Source organism: Nothobranchius furzeri, chromosome 5, assembly GCF_043380555.1.
Source record: "Nothobranchius furzeri strain GRZ-AD chromosome 5, NfurGRZ-RIMD1, whole genome shotgun sequence".
NCBI lineage: Eukaryota > Metazoa > Chordata > Actinopteri > Cyprinodontiformes > Nothobranchiidae > Nothobranchius > Nothobranchius furzeri.
In genome coordinates this window covers 19,508,830-19,535,497 of record NC_091745.1, presented here as the reverse complement: position 1 = coordinate 19,535,497, position 26,668 = coordinate 19,508,830, and positions in this window count along the sequence as shown.

The window sequence follows — 26,668 nt, the reverse complement described above, 5'->3', positions numbered from 1 at the left end:
TGCTTGGGCCTCTCTCCTGGAGGCGCTCAATTAGACCCAGTGTTGACATGTGGCAAGACGCTCCTCGGGGCGCGTCTTGCTTGGGCTTCTCTCCTGGAGGCCCTCAGTGAGACCCATTGTTGACATGTGGCAAGAAGCTCCTCGGGGCGCTTCTTGCTTGGGCCTCTCTCCTGGAGGCGCTCAGTCAGACCGAGTGCTGACATGTGGCAAGATGCTCCTCGGGGCGCGTCTTGCTGGGGCCTCTCTCCTGGAGGCGCTCAGTCAGACCCAGTGTTGACATGTGGCCTGACGCTCCTCGGGGCGCGTCTTGCTTGGGCTTCTCTCCTGGAGGCCCTCAGTCAGACCCATTGTTGACATGTGGCAAGACGCTCCTCGGGGCACGTCTTGCTTGGGCCTCTCTCCTGGAGGCGCTCAGTCAGACCGAGTAGTGACATGTGGCAAGACGCTCCTCGGGGTGCGTCTTGCTTGGACCTCTCTCCTGGAGGCGCTCAGTTAGACCGAGTAGTGACATGTCGCAAGACGCTCCTCGGTGCGCGTCTTGCTTGGGCCTCTCTCCTGGAGGCGCTCAGTCAGACCGAGTGCTGTTATAAGGCAAGACGCTCCTCGGGGCGCGTCTTGCTTGGACCTCTCTCCTGGAGGCGCTCAGTTAGACCGAGTAGTGACATGTGGCAAGACACTCCTCGGGGCGCGTCTTGCTTGGGCCTCTCTCATGGAGGCCCTCTGTCAGACCCAGTGTTGACATGTGGCAAGACGCTCCTCCGGGCGCATCTTGCTTGGGCCTCTCTCCTGGAGGCCCTCAGTCAGACCAATTGTTGACATGTGGCAAGACGCTCCTCAGGGTGCGTCTTGCTTGGGCCTTTCTCCTGGAGGCGCTCAGTCAGACCGAGTGCTGACATGTGGCAAGACGCTCCTCGGGGCGCGTCTTGCTTGGGCCTCTCTCCTGGAGGCGCTCAGTCAGACTGAGTAGTGACATGTGGCCTGACGCTCCCCGGGGCGCGTCTTGCTTGGGCCTCTCTCCTGGAGGCCCTCAGTCAGACCAATTGTTGACATGTGGCAAGACGCTCCTCAGGGTGCGTCTTGCTTGGGCCTCTCTCCTGGAGGCGCTAAGTCAGACCCAGTGTTGACACGTGGCAAGACGCTCCTCGGGGCGCGTCTTGCTTGGGCCTCTCTCCTGGAGGCGCTCAGTCAGACTGAGTAGTGACATGTGGCCTGACGCTCCCCGGGGCGCGTCTTGCTTGGGCCTCTCTCCTGGAGGCGCTCAGTCAGACCCAGTGGTGACATGTGGCAAGACACTCCTCGGGGCGCGTCTTGCTTGGGCCTCTCTGCTGGAGGCCCTCAGTCATACCCAGTGTTGACATGTGTCAAGACGCTCCTCGGGGCGCGTCTTGCTTGGGCCTCTCTCCTGGAGGCCCTCAGTCAGACCCATTGTTGACATGTGGCAAGACACTCCTCGGGCCGCGTCTTGCTTGGGCTTCTCTCCTGGAGGCGCTGAGACAGACCCAGTGTTGACATGTGACAAGACGCTCCTCGGGGCGCGTCTTGCTTGGGCCTCTCTCCTGGAGGCGCTCAGTCAGAACCAGAGGTGACATGTGGCAAGACGCTCCTCGGGGCGCGTCTTGCTTGGGCCTCTCTCCTGGAGGCCCTCTGTCAGACCCAGTGTTGACATGGGGCAAGACGCTCCTCCGGGCGCATCTTGCTTGGGCCTCTCTCCTGGAGGCCCTCAGTCAGACACATTGTTGACATGTGGCAAGACGCTCCTCAGGGTGCGTCTTGCTTGGGCCTCTCTCCTGGAGGCGCTCAGTCAGACTCAGTGTTGACATGTGGCAAGACGCTCCTCGGGGCGTGTCTTGCTTGGGCCTCTCTCCTGGAGGCCCTCAGTCTGACACATTGTTGACATGTGGCAAGACGCTCCTCAGGGCGCGTCTTGCTTGGGCCTCTCTCCTGGAGGCGCTCAGTCAGACCCAGTGTTGGCATGTGGCAAGACACTCCTCGGGGCGCGTCTTGGTTGGGCCTCTCTCCTGGAGGCGCTCATTCAGACCCAGTGGTGACATGTGGCAAGACGCTCCTCGGGGCGCGTATTGCTTCGGCCTCTCTCCTGAATGCCCTCTGTCAGATCGAGTGTTGACATGTGGCAAGACTCTCCTCATGGCGCGTCTTGCTTGGGCTTCTCTCATGGAGGCCCTCAGTCCGACCCAGTGTTGACATGTGTCAAGACGCTCCTCGGGGCGTGTCTTGCTTGGGCCTCTCTCCTGGAGGCGCTCAGTCAGACCCAGTGTTGACATGTGGCAAGACGCTCCTCTGGGCGCGTCTTGCTTGGGCCTCTCTCCTGGAGGCGCTCAGTCAGACCCAGTGTTGACACGTGGCAAGACGCTCCTCGGGGCGCGTCTTGCTTGGGCCTCTCTCCTGGAGGCGCTCAGTCAGACCCAGTGTTGGCATGTGGCAGCAAATGACAAACGATGTTGCGAGCGATATATCGGAAAAACTTTGCACTGACGCGACGGTCGCCACTGCAGGTTGTGCGAGTCTCGCGCAAAGTGCCATATCAAACGTGCGCAAGCTAGTGACAAGCAACTTCACCAGATCCGTAGATTCTGCATACGCTCGGATACGAATGAAAGTATCGAGAGATAACACCGACACAAGTTGCGCGACGGCGCTGGCTGCAGTCGCTACAACACTGGATTTAATAATCAAAGTAATTGTGATCGTAATGGCGTTTCGAGTGTGCACCAGAAACTACAACCAGTACTACAGAAAACTGGCATGAGGGTCGCGGTCTAACGTTATGTTGGTGTCTCGCATCGACCGTCGACGGCCGTTTGCCAGCGGCTGAATTTGGCAGTTGACGAAATGGAAACGCCGACCGTCGATAGTGCACTCTCGCAAGTTCCAACCGCACCATCTCAGGAGACAGACCACAGAGTCATATTAGCGGAGGGTAGATAGAAAATGCGCAAACCGCCGCAACCGCCCATATACATACTATACGAGTTCAACATAGAGTGGAGTAAGAAGTTACTACCGATTGTATTTCCAACGTGCAAGCAGCTGGTGTTTGACGCTTTACTTGAGTATCACAGAGGTTGCGATGTCCTGTGTTCCACGAGCGCATGGAAACAAGTGAACAAACTTCTACGGACCGTACTGTTGGGGTATGAGCGAGCTGTAAAATCAATACACGCTAGACACGCGGACTTTGCCGCGTTACTGGACACGCATATCGCCACAACAAAACCGGGTCAAGTGTTCGGGGCGTCACCGCGCTCGACTATACACGTCTTGGCCTACCACGAGTACATGAGCCCACAGATCCTAAGCGAGGTCGAAGCCGTTGTGTCTACCCAACGCAAATTCAGCACAGCCGTGCGCACTAAGACAAGTCCCTCTAGACTGCTGGAAATTTTGGAAACGTGGAAGGCTGGCGTGTACGCGCTTTCTACACATCTCAACGGTTTGATCGCGATACTCTCGGCCGCACAACAACTAATGGTCATGTGTTCGGAAGGTCTGATCAGGTCTGACATGACCGGTTGTCAATCGACGTCGAGCGTGCACTCACACATGGATATCCTGGCGTACAGTAAAGCGACGTCGACCTCTAAGCTCACTTTGATCGCCGATGTTTCGAAGGGCAATCGAGTGTGTTGGCTGACGAAAGCTATGGTGACCGACGGTCGCGTCGACTACAATGTGCCTCATTGCGACTGGAGAGGCGTATGTGATCCTTCGCAAATCGATAACACCACCGCGGTCGAGTGCGAAGTCACGGTCGGCGGCGTGTTGTCCTTACTGTGCCCCATACAATGTGACGGTCCGTGTGACGGACCGGTGTGTTACGACCCGACTAACGAAACGTACCAGGTGATAACATTGCATCCGCCCATTACAGCGGAGCGAGCGTTTCGCCACACTCCCAAACCAAGTTTAATAGTTGTAGCGCACGCCCTTTCGGACCTCGGTGCACGTGAAACACTGGCGTACACTCACAACATCACGCTCGAGACAGCTCAAGCGTTACGCGAAACAAAGGACGTGTTCAAATCCATAGAGAATATACGGTCTTTAGCGTATGCGTATATAAAGGAGGTCGATGACATTTACAGACCTGGCGGCGTGGGCACCACAGTAGAACAACAAGGTGCTCTCAAGCGCACACAGATACTGGCCGCATTATCACTCGCGATGTCTATCCTGACATGCCCGTTTCCGATTTCTATGTATATTAAATTATGACAAGAGCTACGGTGGTTACGATTACACTCTGACCACGTGCCTTAGTTTCTGCTAGTGACCTATAAATACATTTGCCCACTTGCTCTCACTGCCATTAAAGCGGCTGTACCCACACGTACAACACCCAAGAAAAAAAAAGATCTCGCTGTCTGTACTGGGTGTACTCTCAGTAGTCGCAGTTGCTCAGGCCATGGTGGTACGCTCACATAATGCCTCTGAGATACGTCCCATCACACCACCTCCTACACTACTCGCGAAGGAGTATTCAACACCCCCTTTGTTCGAAGACAACCATTATAACGAGCACAGCACAACGCTTGCCGCACGCGAAGACAACATGCAGGAGACAACGCTACCACCTGTCGTGAGAACAACGGATTCGAGTGACAACGATCGCGACTATGACGAGCACATTACAGCACCCTCTGTGCACGAAGACCAGGTGCAGGAGACAACGCTACCACCTGTCGTGAGAAACAAGAGTTTGGTTAACAATGATCATCGTCGTGTCCCATTGTAAACTGGGCGTGCCATCGCACACATCGTACATGTGTGTTAACCCACCTGTATGCGACAGACTTTGTGTGTTGCATGACATCGAGATGTATTGACGTCTGTGTCAATACAGGACTCTCTATAAGCCGGGAGCTGGACGCTAACGACCCGTGCATGCGCCACACAAAAGGTATCGTACATGTCTTAACCCACCTGTATGCGACAGACTTTTTGTGTTGCATGACATCGAGATGTATTGACGTCTGTGTCAACACAGGACTCTCTAAGCTGGGAACTGGACGCTAACAACCCGTGCATGCGCCACACAAAAGGTATCGTACATGTGTTAACCCACCTGTATGCGACAGACTTTGTGTGTTGCATGACATCGAGATGTATTGACGTCTGTGTCAATACAGGACTCTCTAAGCTGGGAGCTGGACGATAACGACCCGTGCATGCGCCACTCAAACGGTAACTCGACTAACTACAAAACGCATATTGTGATGTAGAAAGTTGGCTCGACTGTTTGAATCAGCTGCAGCTGCGGTTTACTCACAAAGTGAATCGCACGCTTGTTAGAAGTACATTCGGAGCACTTAAAAAATACATCGCTCTCATCGAGTTCCGTCTCAGCGTTCACCGGCTGATGGGCAAGAGCGTGACATGGGATCGCCAGGAACTTACTTAAGGACTATCATCTCATTTGGCATTTACTCACGGACCCAAGAAACCAGTTCCGAAAAATGGTCGAGAATTATAACTTGTCTAATAGCAACTGGAAGATATGTTGCGTCATAAGCCTCTGATGGTTCACAAGGTGCACGGTCCACTCGAAATCCTAATGCTGTATTTGTAGTACATACACTAAGTCTTCTCTGTTGATGTCAGACTAGAGTTTTATTAGAGTTTTACTTTGCAACAATGGGATTCGAGCAATTGATGTGTATATTTTTAATAGTGCACAATGCTACTATTCCTAGGCTGAATGTACGACATTGCTCTTATGTATCATTATGTATCGTTTCCATTAACTACAAATTTAAATAAAGTCCCTCTGTCCTCAGTGCTAGGTTGTGGGTTTAATACACATTATTATGATCAACCTGTTGAACAGTATAATAACAATATTCCTGTAAAAGTCATTTAGTAATGAACAACCTCAGTTCTGTGAAAGAACATCATGTCTCTGATGTGTACACTGCAGGCCTGACCGGGGTTTGCACGCAAGGGCCTGTGTGTGTGTGTGTGTGTGTGTGTGTGTGTGTGTGTGTGTGTGTGTGTGTGTGTGTGTGTGTGTGTGTGTGTGTGTGTGTGTGTGTGAAACAAATAAAGATAAATATAGCTAGTGCGGCCACGAGCGGTCGTGCAGGGTAGAGGCTGCGCGAAAACGCCTCTAAAAACAAGCGCGTGCCCACGCCCGATCCGTGGAAGCACGTAGACCTAACAAACGTACTAGCAGAAATCAACGATCGCACACGGGTCAATGAGTATGTACAGGGTTCGTCTGCGTGTGTGGCATTGGGCAATCTAGCGGCAACCGTGTGGCCTGAAGGCGGAACCGGCCAACCCGTCGCCCTCACCATCGTTGCGCTTCGAGATGAACTATTGCTAAAGATGATCGTCCTCATCAACCACGGCGCTACCAGAGTAGCTCGTAACAAAGACCCTCTCTGCGACCTCGCGGCTAGTGTGCGCAGTGTACAGCAAATGACAAACGATGTTGCGAGCGATATATTGGAAAAACTTTGCACTGACGCGACGGTCGCCACTGCAGGTTGTGCGAGTCTCGCGCAAAGTGCCATATCAAACGTGCGCAAGCTAGTGACAAGCAACTTCACCAGATCCGTAGATTCTGCATAAGCTCGGATACGAATGAAAGTATCGAGAGATAACACCGACACAAGTTGCGCGACGGCGCTGGCTGCAGTCGCTACAACACTGTATTTATTAATCAACGTAATTGTGATCGTAATGGCGTTTCGAGTGTGCACCAGAAACTAAAACCAGTCCTACAGAAAACTGGCTGAGGGTCGCGGTCTAACGTTATGTTGGTGTCTCGCATCGACCGTCGACGGCCGTTTGCCAGCGGCTGAAAATGGCAGTTGACGAAATGGAAACGCCAACCGTCGATAGTGCACTCTCGCAAGTTCCAACCGCACCATCTCAGGAGACAGACCACAGAGTCATATTAGCGGAGGGTAGATAGAAAATGCGCAAACCGCCGCAACCGCCCATATACATACTATACGAGTTCAACATAGAGTGGAGTAAGAAGTTACTACCGATTGTATTTTCAACGTGCAAGCAGCTGGTGTTTGACGCTTTACTTGAGTATCACAGAGGTTGCGATGTCCTGTGTTCCACGAGCGCATGGAAACAAGTGAACGAACTTCTACGGACCGTACTGTTGGGGTATGAGCGAGCTGTAAAATCAATACATGCTAGACACGCGGACTTTGCCGCGTTACTGGACACGCATATCGCCACAACAAAACCGGGTCAAGTGTTCGGGGCGTCACCGCGCTCGACTATACACGTCTTGGCCTACCACGAGTACATGAGCCCACAGATCCTAAGCGAGGTAGAAGCCGTTGTGTCTACCCAACGCAAATTCAGCACAGCCGTGCGCGCTAAGACAAGTCCCTCTAGACTGCTGGAAATTTTGGAAACGTGGAAGGCTGGCGTGTACGCGCTTTCTACACATCTCAACGGTATGATCGCGATACTCTCGGCCGCACAACAACTAATGGTCATGTGTTCGGAAGGTCTGATCAGGTCTGACATGACCGGTTGTCAATCGACGTCGAGCGTGCACTCACACACGGATATCCTGGCGTACAGTAAAGCGACATCGACCTCTAAGCTCACGTTGATCGCCGATGTTTCGAAGGGCAATCGAGTGTGTTGGCTGACGAAAGCTATGGTGACCGACGGTCGCGTCGACTACAATGTGCCTCATTGCGACTGGAGAGGCGTATGTGATCCTTTGCAAATCGATAACACCACCGCGGTCGAGTGCGAAGTCACGGTCGGCGGCGTGTTGTCCTTACTGTGCCCCATACAATGTGACGGTCTGTTTCACGGACCGGTGTGTTACGACCCGACTAACGAAACGTACCAGGTGATAACATTGCATCCGCCCATTACAGCGGAGCGAGCGTTTTGCCACACTCCCAAACCAAGGTTAATAGTTGTAGCGCACGCCCTTTCGGACCTCGGTGCACGTGAAACACTGGCGTACACTCACAACATCACGCTCGAGACAGCTCAAGCGTTACGCGAAACAAAGGACGTGCTCAAATCCATAGAGAATATACGGTCTTTAGCGTATGCGTATATAAAGGAGGTCGATGACATTTACAGACCTGGCGGCGTGGGCACCACAGTAGAACAACAAGGTGCTCTCAAGCGCACACAGATACTGGCCGCATTATCACTCGCGATGTCTATCCTGACATGCCCGTTTCTGATTTCTATGTATATTAAATTATGACAAGAGCTACGGTGGTTACGATTACACTCTGACCACGTGCCTTAGTTTCTGCTAGTGACCTATAAATACATTTGCCCACTTGCTCTCACTGCCATTAAAGCGGCTGTACCCACACGTACAACACCCAAGAAAAAAAAAGATCTCGCTGTCTGTAGTGGGTGTACTCTCAGTAGTCGCAGTTGCTCAGGCCATGGTGGTACGCTCACATAACGCCTCTGAGATACGTCCCATCACACCACCTCCTACACTACTCGCGAAGGAGTATTCAACACCCCCTTTGTACGAAGACAACCATTATAACGAGCACAGCACAACGCTTGCCGCACGCGAAGACAACATGCAGGAGACAACGCTACCACCTGTCGTGAGAACAACGGATTCGAGTGACAACGATCGCGACTATGACGAGCACATTACAGCACCCTCTGTGCACGAAGACCAGGTGCAGGAGACAACGCTACCACCTGTCGTGAGAAACAAGAGTTTGGTTAACAATGATCATCGTCGTGTCCCATTGTAAACTGGGCGTGCCATCGCACACATCGTACATGTGTGTTAACCCACCTGTATGCGACAGACTTTGTGTGTTGCATGACATCGAGATGTATTGACGTCTGTGTCAATACAGGACTCTCTATAAGCCGGGAGCTGGACGCTAACGACCCGTGCATGCGCCACACAAAAGGTATCGTACATGTGCTAACCCACCTGTATGCGACAGACTTTGTGTGTTGCATGACATCGAGATGTATTGACGTCTGTGTCAATACAGGACTCTCTAAGCTGGGAGCTGGACGCTAACAACCCGTGCATGCGCCACACAAAAGGTATCGTACATGTGTTAACCCACCTGTATGCGACAGACTTTGTGTGTTGCATGACATCGAGATGTATTGACGTCTGTGTCAATACAGGACTCTCTAAGCTGGGAGCTGGACGATAACGACCCGTGCATGCGCCACACAAAAGGTAACTCGACTAACTACAAAACGCATATTGTGATGTAGAAAGTTGGCTCGACTGTTTGAATCAGCTGCAGCTGCGGTTTACTCACAAAGTGAATCACACGCTTGTTAGAAGTACATTCGGAGCACTTAAAAAATACATCGCTCTCATCGAGTTCCGTCTCAGCGTTCACCGGCTGATGGGCAAGAGCGTGACATGGGATCGCCAGGAACTTACTTAAGGACTATCATCTCATTTGGCATTTACTCACGGACCCAAGAAACCAGTTCCGAAAAATGGTCGAGAATTATAACTTGTCTAATAGCAACTGGAAGATATGTTGCGTCATAAGCCTCTGATGGTTCACAAGGTGCACGGTCCACTCGAAATCCTAATGCTGTATTTGTAGTACATACACTAAGTCTTCTCTGTTGATGTCGGACTAGAGTTTTATTAGAGTTTTACTTTGCAACAATGGGATTCGAGCAATTGATGTGTATATTTTTAATAGTGCACAATGCTACTATTCCTAGGCTGAATGTACGACATGGCTCTTATGTATCATTATGTATCGTTTCCATTAAGTACTAATGGCATTTACTCACGGACCCAAGAAACCAGTTCCGAAAAATGGTCGAGAATTATAACTTGTCTAATAGCAACTGGAAGATATGTTGCGTCATAAGCCTCTGATGGTTCACAAGGTGCACGGTCCACTCTAAATCCTAATGCTGTATTTGTAGTACATACACTAAGTCTTCTCTGTTGATGTCAGACTAGAGTTTTATTAGAGTTTTACTTTGCAACAATGGGATTCGAGCAATTGATGTGTATATTTTTAATAGTGCACAATGCTACTATTCCTAGGCTGAATGTGTGACATGGCTCTTATGTATCATTATGTATCGTTTCCATTAAGTACTAATTTAAATAAAGTCCCTCTGTCCTCAGTGCTAGGTTGTGGGTTTAAGTGGCAAGACGCTCCTCGGGGCGCATATTGCTTGGGCCTCTCTCCTGGATGCCCTCTGTCAGACCGAGTGTTGACATGTGTCAAGACGCTCCTCGGGGCGTGTCTTGCTTGGGCCTCTCTCCTGGAGGCGCTCAGTCAGACCCAGTGTTGACATGTGGCAAGAAGCTCCTCGGGGCGCTTCTTGCTTGGGCTTCTCTCCTGGAGGCCCTCAGTCAGACCCATTGTTGACATGTGGCAAGACGCTCCTCGGGGCACGTCTTGCTTGGGCCTCTCTCCTGGAGGCGCTCAAACAGACCGAGTAGTGACATGTGGCAAGACGCTCCTCGGGGCGCGTCTTGCTTGGGCCTCTCTCATGGAGGCCCTCTGTCAGACCCAGTGGTGACATGTGGCAAGACACTCCTCGGGGCGCGTCTTGCTTGGGCCTCTCTCCTGGAGGCCCTCAGTCAGACCCATTGTTGACATGTGGCAAGACACTCCTCGGGGCGCGTCTTGCTTGGGCTTCTCTCCTGGAGGCGCTCAGACAGACCCAGTGTTGACATGTGACAAGACGCTCCTCGGGGCGCGTCTTGCTTGGGCCTCTCTCCTGGAGGCGCTCAGTCAGAACCAGAGGTGACATGTGGCAAGACGCTCCTCGGGGCGCGTCTTGCTTGGGCCTCTCTCCTGGAGGCCCTCTGTCAGACCCAGTGTTGACATGTGGCAAGACGCTCCTCCGGGCGCATCTTGCTTGGGCCTCTCTCCTGGAGGCCCTCAGTCAGACCCATTGTTGACATGTGGCAAGACGCTCCTCGGGGCGCGTCTTGCTAGGACCTCCCTCCTGGAGGCGCTCAGTCAGACCGAGTAGTGACATTTGGCAAGACGCTCCTCGGGGCGCGTCTTGCTTGGGCCTCTCTCCTGGAGGCGCTCAGTCAGACCGAGTGCTGACATAAGGCAAGACGCTCCTCGGGGCGCGTCTTGCTGGGGCCTCTCTCCTGGAGGTGCTCAATCAGACCCAGTGGTGACACGTGGCAAGACGCTCCTCTGGGTGCGTCTTGCTTGGGCCTCTCTCCTGGAGGTGCTCAGTCAGACACAGTGTTGACATGTGGCAAGACACTCCTTGGGGCGCGTCTTGCTTGGGCTTCTCTCCTGGAGGCCCTCAGTCAGACCCATTGTTGACATGTGGCAAGACGCTTCTCGGGGCGCGTATTGCTTGGGCCTCTCTCCTGGATGCCCTCTGTCAGACCCAGGTTTGACATGTGGCAAGACTCTCCTCGGGGCGCGTCTTGCTTGGGCTTCTCTCATGGAGGCCCTCAGTCAGACCCAGTGTTGACATGTGTCAAGACGCTCCTCGGGGCGTGTCTTGCTTGGGCCTCTCTCCTGGAGGCGCTCAGTCAGACCCAGTGTTGACATGTGGCAAGACGCTCCTCGGGGCACTTCTTGCTTGGGCTTCTCTCCTGGAGGCCCTCAGTCAGACCCATTGTTGACATGTGGCAAGACGCTCCTCGGGGCACGTGTTGCTTGGACCTCTCTCCTGGAGGCGCTCAGTCAGACCGAGTAGTGACATGTGGCAAGACGCTCCTCGGGGTATGTCTTGCTTGGGCCTCTCTCCTGGAGGCGCTCAATTAGACCCAGTGTTGACATGTGGCAAGACGCTCCTCGGGGCGCGTCTTGCTTGGGCTTCTCTCCTGGAGGCCCTCAGTGAGACCCATTGTTGACATGTGGCAAGAAGCTCCTCGGGGCGCTTCTTGCTTGGGCCTCTCTCCTGGAGGCGCTCAGTCAGACTGAGTGCTAACATGTGGCAAGACGCTCCTCGGGGCGCGTCTTGCTGGGGCCTCTCTCCTGGAGGCGCTCAGTCAGACCCAGTGTTGACATGTGGCCTGACGCTCCTCGGGGCGCGTCTTGCTTGGGCTTCTCTCCTGGAGGCCCTCAGTCAGACCCATTGTTGACATGTGGCAAGACGCTCCTCGGTGCGCGTCTTGCTTGGGCCTCTCTCCTGGAGGCGCTCAGTCAGACCCAGTGTTGACCCGTGGCAAGACGCTCCTCGGGGCGTGTCTTGCTTGGGCCTCTCTCCAGAAGGCCCTCAATCAGACCCAGTGTTGACACGTGGCAAGATGCTCCTCGGGGCGCGTCTTGCTTGGGCCTCTCTCCTGGAGGCGCTCAGTCAGACTGAGTAGTGACATGTGGCCTGACGCTCCTCGGGGCGCGTGTTGCTTGGGCCTCTCTCCTGGAGGCACTCAGTCAGACCCAGTGGTGACATGTGGCAAGACACTCCTCGGGGCGCGTCTTGCTTGGGCCTCTCTCCTGGAGGCCCTCAGTCATACCCAGTGTTGACATGTGTCAAGACGCTCCTCGGGGCGCGTCTTGCTTGGGCCTCTCTCCTGGAGGCCCTCTGTCAGACCCAGTGTTGACATGTGGCAAGACGCTCCTCCGGGCGCATCTTGCTTCGGCCTCTCTCCTGGAGGCCCTCAGTCAGACCCATTGTTGACATGTGGCAAGACGCTCCTCGGGGCGCGTCTTGCTTGGGCCTTTCTCCTGGAGGCGCTCAGTCAGACCGAGTGCTGACATGTGGCAAGACGCTCCTCGGGTCGCGTCTTGCTTGGGCCTCTCTCCTGGAGGCGCTCAGTCAGACTGAGTAGTGACATGTGGCCTGACGCTCCCCGGGGCGCGTCTTGCTTGGGCCTCTCTCCTGGAGGCGCTCAGTCAGACCCAGTGGTGACATGTGGCAAGACACTCCTCGGGGCGCGTCTTGCTTGGGCCTCTCTCCTGGAGGCCCTCAGTCATACCCAGTGTTGACATGTGTCAAGACGCTCCTCGGGGCGCGTCTTGCTTGGGCCTCTCTCCTGGAGGCCCTCAGTCAGACCCATTGTTGACATGTGGCAAGACGCTCCTCGGGGCGCGTCTTGCTTGGGCTTCTCTCCTGGAGGCGCTCAGACGGACCCAGTGTTGACATGTGGCAAGACGCTCCTCCGGGCGCATCTTGCTTGGGCCTCTCTCCTGGAGGCCCTCAGTCAGACACATTGTTGACATGTGGCAAGACGCTCCTCAGGGCGCGTCTTGCTTGGGCCTCTCTCCTGGAGGCGCTCAGTCAGACCCAGTGTTGACATGTGGCAAGACGCTCCTCGGGGCGCGTCTTGCTTGGGCCTCTCTCCTGGAGGCGCTCAGTCAGACCCAGTGTTGACATGTGGCAAGACGCTCCTCGGGGCGCGTCTTGCTTGGGCCTCTCTCCTGGAGGCACTCAGTCAGACCCAGTGTTGGCATGTGGCAAGACACTCCTCGGGGCGCGTCTTGGTTGGGCCTCTCTCCAGGAGGCGCTCAGACAGACCCAGTGTTGACATGTGTCAAGACGCTCCTCGGGGCGCGTCTTGCTTGGGCTTCTCTCCTGGAGGCCCTCAGTCAGACCCATTGTTGACATGTGGCAAGACGCTCCTCGGGGCGCGTCTTGCTTGGGCTTCTCTCCTGGAGGCGCTCAGACAGACCCAGTGTTAACATGTGACAAGACGCTCCTCTGGGCGCGTCTTGCTTGGGCCTCTCTCCTGGAGGCGCTCAGTCAGAACCAGAGGTGACATGTGTCAAGACGCTCATCGGGCCGCGTCTTGCTTGGGCCTCTCTCCTGGAGGCCCTCTGCCAGACCCAGTGTTGACATGTGGCAAGACGCTCCTCCGGGCGCATCTTGCTTGGGCCTCTCTCCTGGAGGCCCTCAGTCAGACCCATTGTTGACATGTGGCAAGACGCTTCTCGGGGCGCGTCTTGCTTGGGCCTCTCTCCTGGAGGCGCTCAGTCAGACCCAGTGTTGACATGTGGCAAGACGCTCCTCGGGGCGCGTCTTGCTTGGGCCTCTCTCCTGGAGGCGCTCAGTCAGACCCAGTGTTGACATGTGGCAAGACGCTCCTCGGGGCGCGTCTTGCTTGGGCCTCTCTCCTGGAGGTGCTCAGTCAGACCCAGTGGTGACACGTGGAAAGACGCTCCTCGGGGTGCGTCTTGCTTGGGCCTCTCTCCTGGAGGCGCTCAGTCAGCTGGCCGAATTAACACTCACGATGTCTATCCTGACATGCCCGTTTCTGATTTCTATGTATATTAAATTATGACAAGAGCTACGGTGGTTACGATTACACTCTGACCACGTGCCTTAGTTTCTGCTAGTGACCTATAAATACATTTGACCACTTGCTCTCACTGCCATTAAAGCGGCTGTACCCACACGTACAAAACCCAAGAAAAAAAATTATCTGGCTGTCTGTACTGGGTGTACTCTCAGTAGTCGCAGTTGCTCAGGCCATGGTGGTACGCTCACATAACGCCTCTGAGATACGTCCCATCACACCACCTCCTAGACTACTCGCGAAGGAGTATTCAACACCCCCCTTTGTACAAAGACAACCATTATAACGAGCACAGCACAACGCTTGCCGAAGGCGAAGACAACATGCAGGAGACAACGCTAACACCTGTCGTGAGAACAACGGATTCGAGTGACAACTATCGCGACTATGACGAGCACATTAAAACACCCTCTGTGCACGAAGACCAGGTGCATGAGACAACGCTACCACCTGTCGTGAGAAACAAGAGTTTGGTTAACAATGATCATCGTCGTGTCCCATTGTAAACGGGCGCGCCATCGCACACATCGTACATGTGTGTTAACCCACCTGTATGCGACAGACTTTGTGTGTTGCATGACATCGAGATGTATTGACGTCTGTGTCAATACAGGACTCTCTGTAAGCCGGGAGCTGGACGCTAACGACCCGTGCATGCGCCACACAAAAGGTATCGTACATGTGTTAACCCACCTGTATGCGACAGACTTTGTGTGTTGCATGACATCGAGATGTATTGACGTCTGTGTCAATACAGGACTCTATAAGCTGGGAGCTGGACTCTAACGACCCGTGCTTGCGCCACACAAAAGGTAACTCGACTAACTACAAAACGCATATTGTGATGTAGAAAGTTGGCTCGACTGTTTGAATCAGCTGCAGCTGCGGTTTACTCACGAAGTGAATCGCACGCTTGTTAGAAGTACATTCGGAGCACTTAAAAAATACATCGCTCTCATCGAGTTCCGTCTCAGCGTTCACCGGCTGATGGGCAAGAGCGTGACATGGGATCGCCAGGAACTTACTTAAGGACTATCATCTCATTTGGCATTTACTCACGGACCCAAGAAACCAGTTTCGAAAAATGGTCGCGAATTATAAATTGTCTAATAGCAACTGGAAGATATGTTGCGTCATAAGCCTCTGATGGTTCACAAGGTGCACGGTCCACTCGAAATCCTAATGCTGTATTTGTAGTACATACACTAAGTCTTCTCTGTTGATGTCAGACTAGAGTTTTATTAGAGTTTTACTTTGCAACAATGGGATTCGAGCAATTGATCTGTATATTTTTAATAATGCACAATGCTACTATTCCTAGGCTGAATGTATGACATGGCTCTTATGTATCATTATGTATCGTTTCCATTAAGTACTAATTTAAATAAAGTCCCTCTGTCCTCAGTGCTTGGTTGTGGGTTAAATACACATTATTATGATCAACCTGTTGAATAGTATAATAACAATATTCCTGTAAAAGTCATTTAGTAATGAACAACCTCAGTTCTGTGAAAGAACATCATGTCTCTGATGTGTACACTGCAGGCCTGACCGGGGTTTGCACGCAAGGGCCTGTGTGTGTGTGTGTGTGTGTGTGTGTGTTTGTGTGTGTGTGTGTGTGTGTGTGTGTGTGTGTGTGTGTGTGTGTGTGTGTGTGTGTGTGTGTGTGTGTGTGTGTGTGTGTGTGTGTGTGTGTGTGTGTGAAACAAATAAAGATAAATATAGCTAGTGCGGCCACGAGCGGTCGTGCAGGGTAGAGGCTGCGCGAAAACGCCTCTAAAACAAGCGCGTGCCCATGCCCCATCCGTGGAAGCACGTAGAACTAGCAAACGTACTAGCAGAAATCAACGATCGCACACGGGTCATTGAGTGTGTACAGGGTTCGTCTGCGTGTGTGGCATTGGGCAATCTAGCGGCAACCGAGTGGCCTGAAGGCGGAACCGGCCAACCCGTCGCCCTCACCATCGTTGTGCTTCGAGATGAACTATTGCTAAAGATGATCGTCCTCGTCAACCACGGCGCTACCAGAGTTACCACGACATGCGCCTTAAAAGCGTTCTTGTTTGGGTCAGCGCCACCAGAATTGAATCGGCAAGTCAGCGGATATTACACAACTCGTAACGAAGACCCTCTCCGCGACCTCGCGGCCAGTGTGCGCAGTGTACAGCAAATGACAAACGATGTTGCGAGCGATATATCGGAAAAACTTTGCACTGACGCGACGGTCGCCACTGCAGGTTGTGCGAGTCTCGCGCAAAGTGCCATATCAAACGTGCGCAAGCTAGTGACAAGCAACTTCACCAGATCCGTAGATTCTGCATACGCTCGGATACGAATGAAAGTATCGAGAGATAACACCGACACGAGTTGCGCGACGGCGCTGGCTGCAGTCGCTACAACACTGGATTTATTAATCAACGTAATTGTGATCGTAATGGCGTTTCGAGTGTGCACCAGAAACTACAACCAGTACTACAGAAAACTGGCATGAGGGTCGCGGTCTAACGTTATGTTGGTGTCTCGCATCGACCGTCGACGGCCGTTTGCCAGCGGCTGAAAATGGCAGTTGACAAAATGGAAACGCCGACCGTCGATAGTGCACTCTCGCAAGTTCCAACCGCACCATCTCAGGAGACAGACCACAGAGTCATATTAGCGGAGGGTAGATAGAAAATGCGCAAACCGCCGCAACCGCCCATATACATACTATACGAGTTCAACATAGAGTGGAGTATGAAGTTACTACCGATTGTATTTCCAACATGCAAGCAGCTGGTGTTTGACGCTTTACTTGAGTATCACAGAGGTTGCGATGTCCTGTGTTCCACGAGCGCATGGAAACAAGTGAACGAACTTCTACGGACCGTACTGTTGGGGTATGAGCGAGCTGTAAAATCAATATACGCTAGACACGCGGACTTTGCCGCGTTACTGGACACGCATATCGCCACAACAAAACCGGGTCAAGTGTTCGGGGCGTCACCGCGCTCGACTATACACGTCTTGGCCTACCACGAGTACATGAGCCCACAGATCCTAAGCGAGGTCGAAGCCGTTGTGTCTACACAATGCAAATTCAGCACAGCCGTGCGCGCTAAGACAAGTCCCTCTAGACTGCTGGAAATTTTGGAAACGTGGAAGGCTGGCGTGTACGGACTTTCTACACATCTCAACGGTATGATCGCGATACTCTCAGCCGCACAACAACTAATGGTCATGTGTTCGGAAGGTCTGATCAGGTCTGACATGACCGGTTGTCAATCGACGTCGAGCGTGCACTCACACACAGATATCCTGGCGTACAGTAAAGCGACGGCGACCTCTACGCTCACGTTGATCGCCGATGTTTCGAAGGGCAATCGAGTGTGTTGGCTGACGAAAGCTATGGTGACCGACGGTCGCGTCGACTACAATGTGCCTCATTGCGACTGGAGAGGCGTATGTGATCCTTTGCAAATCGACAACACCACCGCGGTCGAGTGCGAAGTCACGGTCGGCGGCGTGTTGTCCTTACTGTGCCCCATACAATGTGACGGTCCGTGTCACGGACCGGTGTGTTACGACCCGACTAACGAAACGTACCAGGTGATAACATTGCATCCGCCCATTACAGCGGAGCGAGCGTTTCGCCACACTCACAAACCAAGGTTAATAGTTGTAGCGCACGCCCTTTCGGACCTCGGTGCACGCGAAACACTGGCGTACGCTCACAACATCAAGCTCGAGACAGCTCAAGCGTTACGCAAAACAAAGGACGTGTTCAAATCCATAGAGAATATACGGTCTTTAGCGTATGCGTATATAAAGAAGGTCTATGACACCAGGAGAGAGGCCCAAGCAAGACATACCCCGAGGAGCGTCTTGCCACATGTCACTACTCGGTCTGACTGAGCGCCTCCAGGAGAGAGGTCCAAGCAACACGTGCCCCGAGGAGCGTCTTGCCACATGTCAACAATGGGTCTGACTGAGGGCCTCCAGGAGAGAAGCCCAAGCAAGAACCGCCCCGAGGAGCGTCTTGCCACATGTCAACACTGGGTCTGACTGAGCGCCTCCAGGAGAGAGGCCCAAGCAAGACACGCCCCGAGGAGCGTCTTGACACATGTCAACACTGGGTCTGACTGAGGGCCTCCATGAGAGAAGCCCAAGCAAGACGCGCCCCGAGGAGAGTCTTGCCACATGTCAACACTGGGTCTGACAGAGGGAATCCAGGAGAGAGGCCCAAGCAATACGCGCCCCGAGGAGCGTCTTGCCACATGTCAACAATGGGTCTGACTGAGGGCCTCCAGGAGAGAAGCCAAAGCAAGACGCGCCCCGAGGAGCTTCTTTCCACATGTCAACAATGGGTCTTACTGAGGGCCTCCATGAGAGAAGCCCAAGCAAGACGCGCCCCGAGGTGTGTCTTGCCACATGTCAACACTGTGTCTGACTGAGCGCCTCCAGGAGAGAGGCCCAAGCAAGACGCGCCCCGAGGAGCGTCTTGCCACGTGTCAACACTGGGTCTGACTTAGCGCCTCCAGGAGAGAGGCCCAAGCAAGATGCGCCCGGAGGAGCGTCTTGCCACATGTCAACAATGGGTCTCACTGAGGGCCTCCAGGAGAGAGGCCCAAGCAAGACGCGCCCCGAGGAGCGTCTTGCCACATGTCACCTCTGGTTCTGACTGATTGCCTCCAGGAGAGAGGCCCAAGCAAGACGTGCCCCAAGGAGCGTCTTGTCACATGTCAACACTGGGACTGACTGAGGGCCTCCAGGAGAGAAGCCCAAGCAACACGCGGCCCGAGGAGCGTCTTGCCACATGTCAGCACTCGGTCTGACTGAGCACCTCCAGGAGAGAGGCCAAAGCAAGACGCGTCCCGAGGAGCGTCTTGACACATGTCAACACTGGGTCTGACAGAGGGCCTCCATGAGAGAGGCCTAAGCAAGACGCGCCCCGAGGAGTGTCTTGCCACATGTCAACACTGGGTCTGACAGAGGGCCTCCAGGAGAGAGGCCCAAGCAAGACGCGCCCCGAGAAGTGTCTTGCCACATGTCACCACTTGGTCTGACTGACCGCCTCCAGGAGAGAGGCCCAAGCAACACGCGCCCCGAGGAGCGTCAGACCACATGTCACTACTCATTCTGACTGAGCGCCTCCAGGAGAGAGGCCCAAGCAAGACGCGCCCCGAGGAGCGTCTTGCCACGTGTCAACACTGGGTCTGATTGAGGGCCTTCTGGAGAGAGGCCCAAGCAAGACGCGCCCCGAGGAGCGTCTTGCCACATGTCACCACTTGGTCTGACTGAGCGCCTCCAGGAGAGAGGCCCAAGCAACACGCGCCCCGAGGAGCGTCAGGCCACATGTCACTACTCAGTCTGACTGAGCGCCTCCAGGAGAGAGGCCCAAGCAAGACGAGCCCCGAGGAGTGTCTTGCCACATGTCAACAATGGGTCTTACTGAGGGCCTCCAGGACAGAAGCCCAAGCAAGACGCGCCCCGAGGAGCTTCTTGCCACATGTCAGCACTCGGTCTGACTGAGCGCCTCCAGGAGAGAGGCCAAAGCAAGACGCGCCCCGAGGAGCGTCTTGACACATGTCAACACTGGGTCTGACAGAGGGCCTCCATGAGAGAGGCCCAAGCAAGACGCGCCCCGAGGAGTGTCTTGCCACATGTCAACACTAAGTCTGACAGAGGGCCTCCAGGAGAGAGGCCCAAGCAAGACGCGCCCCGAGGAGTGTCTTGCCACATGTCACCACTTGGTCTGACTGAGCGCCTCCAGGAGAGAGGCCCAAGCAAGACGCGCCCCGAGGAGCGTCTTGCCACGTGTCAACACTGGGTCTGATTGAAGGCCTTCTGGAGAGAGGCCCAAGCAAGACGCGCCCCGAGGAGCGTCTTGCCACATGTCAACAATGGTTCTTACTGAGGGCCTCCAGGTGAGAAGCCCAAGCAAGACGCGCCCCGAGGACCTTCTTGCCACATGTCAGCACTCGGTCTGACTGAGCGCCTCCAGGAGAGAGGCCAAAGCAAGACGCCCCCCGAGGAGCGTCTTGACACATGTCAACACTGGGTCTGACAGAGGGCCTCCATGAGAGAGGCCCAAGCAAGACGCGCCCCGATGAGTGTCTTGCCAAATGTCAACACTGGGTCTGACTGAGCGCCTCAGGGAGAGAGGTCCAAGCAAGACGCGCCCCGAGGAGCGTCTTGCCACATGTCACTACTCGGTCTGACTGAGCGCCTCAGGGAGAGAGGTCCAAGCAAGAGGCGCCCCGAGGAGCATCTTGCCACATGTCAACACTGGATCTGACTGAGTGCCTCCATGAGAGAAGCCCCAGCAAGACGCGCCCCGAGGAGCGTCTTGCCACATGTCACTACTCGGTCTGTTTGAGCGCCTCCAGGAGAGAGGCCCAAGCAAGACACGCCCCGAGGAGCGTCTTGACACATGTCAACACTGGGTCTGACTGAGGGCCTCCATGAGAGAAGCCCAAGCAAGACGCGCCCCGAGGAGCGTCTTGCCACATGTCAACACTGGGTCTGATTGAGGGCCTTCTGGAGAGAGGCCCAAGCAAGACGCGCCCCGAGGAGCGTCTTGCCACATGTCAACAATGGGTCTTACTGAGGGCCTCCAGGAGAGAGGCCCAAGCAAGATGCGCCCGGAGGAGCGTTTTGCCACATGTCAACACTGGGTCTGACAGAGGGCCTCCAGGAGAGAGGCCCAAGCAAGACGCACCCCGAGGAGCATCTTGCCACATGTCACCTCTGGTTCTGACTGAGCGCCTCCATGAGAGAGGCCCAAGCAAGACGCGCCCCGAGGAGCGTCTTGCCACATGTCAACACTGGGTCTGACAGAGGGCCTCCTTTAGAGAGGCCCAAGCAAGACGCGCCCCGAGGAGCGTCTTGCGACATGTCACTACTCGGTCTAACTGAGCGCCTCCAGGAGAGAGGTCCAAGCAAGACGCGCCCCGAGGACCGTCTTGCCACATGTCACTACTCGGTCTGACTGAGCGCCTCCAGGAGAGAGGCCCAAGCAAGACGTGCCCCGAGGAGCGTCTTGCCACATGTCATCAATGGGTCTGACTGAGGAACTCCAGGAGAGAAGCCCAAGCAAGACGCGCCCCGTGGGGCGTCTTGCCACATGTCAACACTGGGTCTTATTGAGGGCCTTCTGGAGAGAGGCCCAAGCAATACGTGCCCTGAGGAGCGTCTTGCCACATGTCAACAATGGGTCTTACTGAGGGCCTCCAGGAGAGAGGCCCAAGCAAGATGCGCCCGGAGGAGCGTCTTGCCACATGTCAACACTGGGTCTGACAGAGGGCCTCCAGTAGAGAGGCCCAAGCAAGACGCGCCCCGAGGAGCGTCTTGCCACATGTCACCTCTGGTTCTGACTGAGCGCCTCCAGGAGAGAGGCCCAAGCAAGACGCGCCCCGAGGAGCGTCTTGCCACATTTCAACAATGGGTCTGACTGAGGGCCTCCAGGAGAGAAGCCCAAGCAAGACGCGCCCCGTGGAGCGTCTTGACACATGTCAACACTGGGTCTTACAGAGGGCCTCCAGGAGAGGGGCCCAAGCAAGACGCGCCCCGAGGAGTGTCTTGCCACATGTCACCACTGGGTCTGACTGAGCGCCTCCAGGAGAGAGGCCCAAGCAAGACGCGCCCCGAGGAGCGTCAGGCCACATGTCACTACTCAGTCTGACTGAGCGCCTCCAGGAGAGAGGCCCAAGCAAGACGCGCCCCGAGGAGCGTCTTGCCATGTGTCAACACTGGGTCTTATTGAGGGCCTTCTGGAGAGAGGCCCAAGCAAGACGCACCACGAGGAGCGTCTTGCCACATGTCAACAATGGGTCTTACTGAGGGCCTCCAGGAGAGAAGCCCAAGCAAGACGCGCCCCGAGGAGCTTCTTGCCACATGTCAGCACTCGGTCTGACTGAGCGCCTCCAGGAGAGAAGCCAAAGCAAGACGCGCCCCGAGGACCGTCTTGACACATGTCAACACTGGGTCTGACAGAGGGCCTCCATGAGAGAGGCCAGAGCAAGACGCGCCCCGAGGAGTGTCTTTCCACATGTCAACACTGGGTCTGACTGAGCGCCTCCAGGAGAGAGGCCCAAGCAAGACGCGCCCCGAGGAGCTTCTTGCCACGTGTCACCACTGGGTCTGACTGAGCGCCTCCAGGAGATAGGCCCAAGCAAGACGCGCCCCGAGGAGCGTCTTGCCACGTGTCACCACTGGGTCTGATTGAGCGCCTCCAGGAGAGAGGCCCCAGCAAGACCGGTCAGGCCTGCAGTGTACACATCAGAGACATGATGTTCTTTCACAGAACTGAGGTTGTTCATTACTAAATGACTTTTACAGGAATATTGTTATTATACTATTCAACAGGTTGATCATAATAATGTGTATTAAACCCACAACCTAGCACTGAGGACAGAGGGACTTTATTTAAATTAGTACTTAATGGAAACGATACATAATGATACACAAGAGCCATGTCATACATTCAGCCTAGGAATAGTAGCATTGTGCACTATTAAAAATATACACATCAATTGCTCGAATCCCATTGTTGCAAAGTAAAACTCTAATAAAACTCTAGTCTGACATCAACAGAGAAGACTTAGTGTATGCACTACAAATACAGCATTAGGATTTCGAGTGGACCGTGCACCTTGTGAACCATCAGAGGCTTATGACGCAACATATCTTCCAGTTGCTATTAGACAAGTTATAATTCTCGACCATTTTTCGGAACTGGTTTCTTGGGTCCGTGAGTAAATGCCAAATGAGATGATAGTCCTTAAGTAAGTTCCTTGCGATCCCATGTCACGCTCTTGCCCATCAGCCGGTGAACGCTGAGACGGAACTCGATGAGAGCGATGTATTTTTTAAGTGCTCCGAATGTACTTCTAACAACGTGCGATTCACTTCGTGAGTAAACCGCAGCTGCAGCTGATTCAAACAGTCGAGCCAACTTTCTACATCACAATATTCGTTTTGTAGTTAGTCGAGTTACCTTTTGTGTGGCGCATGCACGGGTCGTTAGCGTCCAGCTCCCAGCTTAGAGAGTCCTGTATTGACACAGACGTCAATACATCTCGATGTCATGCAACACACAAAGTCTGTCGCATACAGGTGGGTTAACACATGTACGATACCTTTTGTGTGGCGCATGCACTCGTCGTTAGCGTCCAGCTCCCGGCTTATAGAGAGTCCTGTATTGACACAGACGTCAATACATCTCGATGTCATGCAACACACAACGTTTGTCGCATACAGGTGGGTTAACACACATGTACGATGTGTGCGATGGCACGCCCAGTTTACAATGGGACACGACGATGATCATTGTTAACCAAACTCTTGTTTCTCACGACAGGTGGTAGCGTTGTCTCCTGCACCTGGTCTTCGTGCACAGAGGGTGCTGTAATGTGCTCGTCATAGTCGCGATCGTTGTCACTCGAATCCGTTGTTCTCACGACAGGTGGTAGCGTTGTCTCCTGCATGTTGTCTTCGCGTGCGGCAAGCGTTGTGCTGTGCTCGTTATAATGGTTGTCTTCGTACAAAGGGGGTGTTGAATAATCCTTCGCGAGTAGTGTAGGAGGTGGTGTGATGGGACGTATCTCAGAGGCGTTATGTGAGCGTACCACCATGGCCTGAGCAACTGCGACTACTGAGAGTACACCCAGTACAGACAGCGAGATCATTTTTTTACTTGGGTGTTGTACGTGTGGGTACAGCCGCTTTAATGGCAGTGAGAGCAAGTGGTCAAATGTATTTATAGGTCACTAGCAGAAACTAAGGCACGTGGTCAGAGTGTAATCGTAACCACCGTAGCTCTTGTCATAATTTAATTAACATATAAATCAGAAACGGGCATGTCAGGATAGACATCGCGAGTGATAATGCGGCCAGTATCTGTGTGCGCTTGAGAGCACCTTGTTGTTCTACTGTGGTGCCCACGCCACCGGGTCTGTAAATGTCATTGACCTTCTTTATATACGCATACGCTAAAGACCGTATATTCTCTATGGATTTGAACACGTCCTTTGTTTTGCGTAACACTTGAGCTGTCTCGAGCGTGATTTTGTGAGTGTACGCCAGTGTTTCGCGTGCACCGAGGTCCGAAAGGGCGTGCGCTACAACTATTAACCTTGGTTTGGGAGTGTGGCGAAACGCTCGCTCCGCTGTAATGGGCAGATGCAATGTTATCACCTGGTACGTTTCGTTAGTCGGGTCGTAACACACCGGTCCGTGACACGGACCGTCACATTGTATGGGGCACAGTAAGGACAACACGCCGCCGACCGTGACTTCGCACTCGACCGCGGTGGTGTTGTCGATTTACAAAGGATCACATACGCCTCTCCAGTCGCAATGAGGCACATTGTAGTCGACGCAACCGTCAGTCACCATAGCTTTCGTCAGCCAACACACTCGATTGCCCTTCGAAACATCGGCGATCAACGTGAGCGTAGAGGTCGCTGTCGCTTTACTGTACGCCAGGATATCCGTGTGTGAGTGCACGCTCGACGTCGATTGACAACCGGTCATGTCAGACCTGATCAGACCTTCCGAACACATGACCATTAGTTGTTGTGCGGCCGAAAGTATCGCGATCATACCGTTGAGATGTGTAGAAAGCGCGTACACGCCAGCCTTTCACGTTTCCAAAGTTTCCAGCAATCTAGAGGGACTTGTCTTAGCGCGCACGGCTGTGCTGAATTTGCGTTGGGTAGACACAACGGCTTCTACCTCGCTTAGGATCTTGTGGGCTCATGTACTCGTGGTAGGCCAAGACGTGTATAGTCGAGCGCGGTGACGCCCCGAACACTTGACCCGGTTTTGTTGTGGCGATATGCGTGTCCAGTAATGCGGCAAAGTCCGCGTGTCTAGCGTGTATTGATTTTACAGCTCGCTCATACCCCACCCCAACAGTACGGTCCGTAGAAGTTTGTTCACTTGTTTCCATGCGCTCGTGGAACACAGGACATCGCAACCTCTGTGATAATGAAGTAAAGCGTCACACACCAGCTGCTTGCACGTTGTAAATACAATCGGTAGATACTTCTTACTCCACTCTATGTTGAACTCGTATAGTATGTATATGGGCGGTTGCGGCGGTTTGCGCATTTTCTATCTACCCTCCGCTAATATGACTCTGTGGTCTGTCTCCTGAGATGGTGCGGTTGGAACTTGCGAGAGTGCACTATGGACGGTCGGCGTTTCCATTTCGTCAACTGTGCCATTTTCAGCCGCTGGCAAACGGCCGTCGATGGTCGATGCGAGACACCAACATAACGTTAGACCGCGACCCTCATGCCAGTTTTCTGTAGTACTGGTTGTAGTTTCTGGTGCACACTCGATACGCCATTACGATCACAATTACGTTGATTAATAAATCCAGTGTTGTAGCGACTGCAGCCAGCGCCGTCGCGCAACTCGTGTCGGTGTTATCTCTCGATACTTTCGTTGGTATTCAAGCGTATGCAGAATCTACGGATCTGGTGAAGTTGCTTGTCACTAGCTTGCGCACGTTTGATATGGCACTTTGCGCGAGACTCACACAACCTGCAGTGGCGACCGTCGAGTCAGTGCAAAGTTTTTCCGATATATCGCTCGCAACATCGTTTGTCATTTGCTGTACACTGCGCACACTGGTCGCGATGTCGCGGAGAGGGTCTTCGTTACGAGCTACTCTGGTAGCGCCGTGGTTGATGAGGACGATCATCTTTAGCAATAGTTCATCTCGAAGCGCAACGATGGTGAGGGCGACGGGTTGGCCGGTTCCGCCTTCAGGCCACTCGGTTGCCGCTAGATTGCCCAATGCCACACACGCAGACGAACCCTGTACACACTCAATAACCCGTGTGCGATCGTTGATTTCTGCTAGTACGTTTGCTAGGTCTACGTGCTTCCACGGATCGGGCGTGGGCACGCGCTTGTTTTTAGAGGCGTTTTCGCGCAGCCTCTACCCTGCACGACCGCTCGTGGCCGCACTAGCTATATTTATCTTTATTTGTTTCACACACACACACACACACACACACACACACACACACACACACACACACACACACACACACACACACACACACACACACAGACACACACACACACACACACACACACACGCACGCACGCACACACACACACACACACACACAGGCCCTTGCTTGCAAACCCCGGTCAGGCCTGCAGTGTACACATCAGAGACATGATGTGCTTTCACAGAACTGAGGTTGTTCATTACTAAATGACTTTTACAGGAATATTGTTATTATACTATTCAACAGGTTGATCATAATAATGTGTATTAAACCCACAACCTAGCACTGAGGACAGAGGGACTTTATTTAAATTAGTACTTAATGGAAACGATACATAATGATACATAAGAGCCATGTCATACATTCAGCCTAGGAATAGTAGCATTGTGCATTATTAAAAATATACAGATCATTTGCTCGAATCCCATTGTTGCAAAGTAAAACT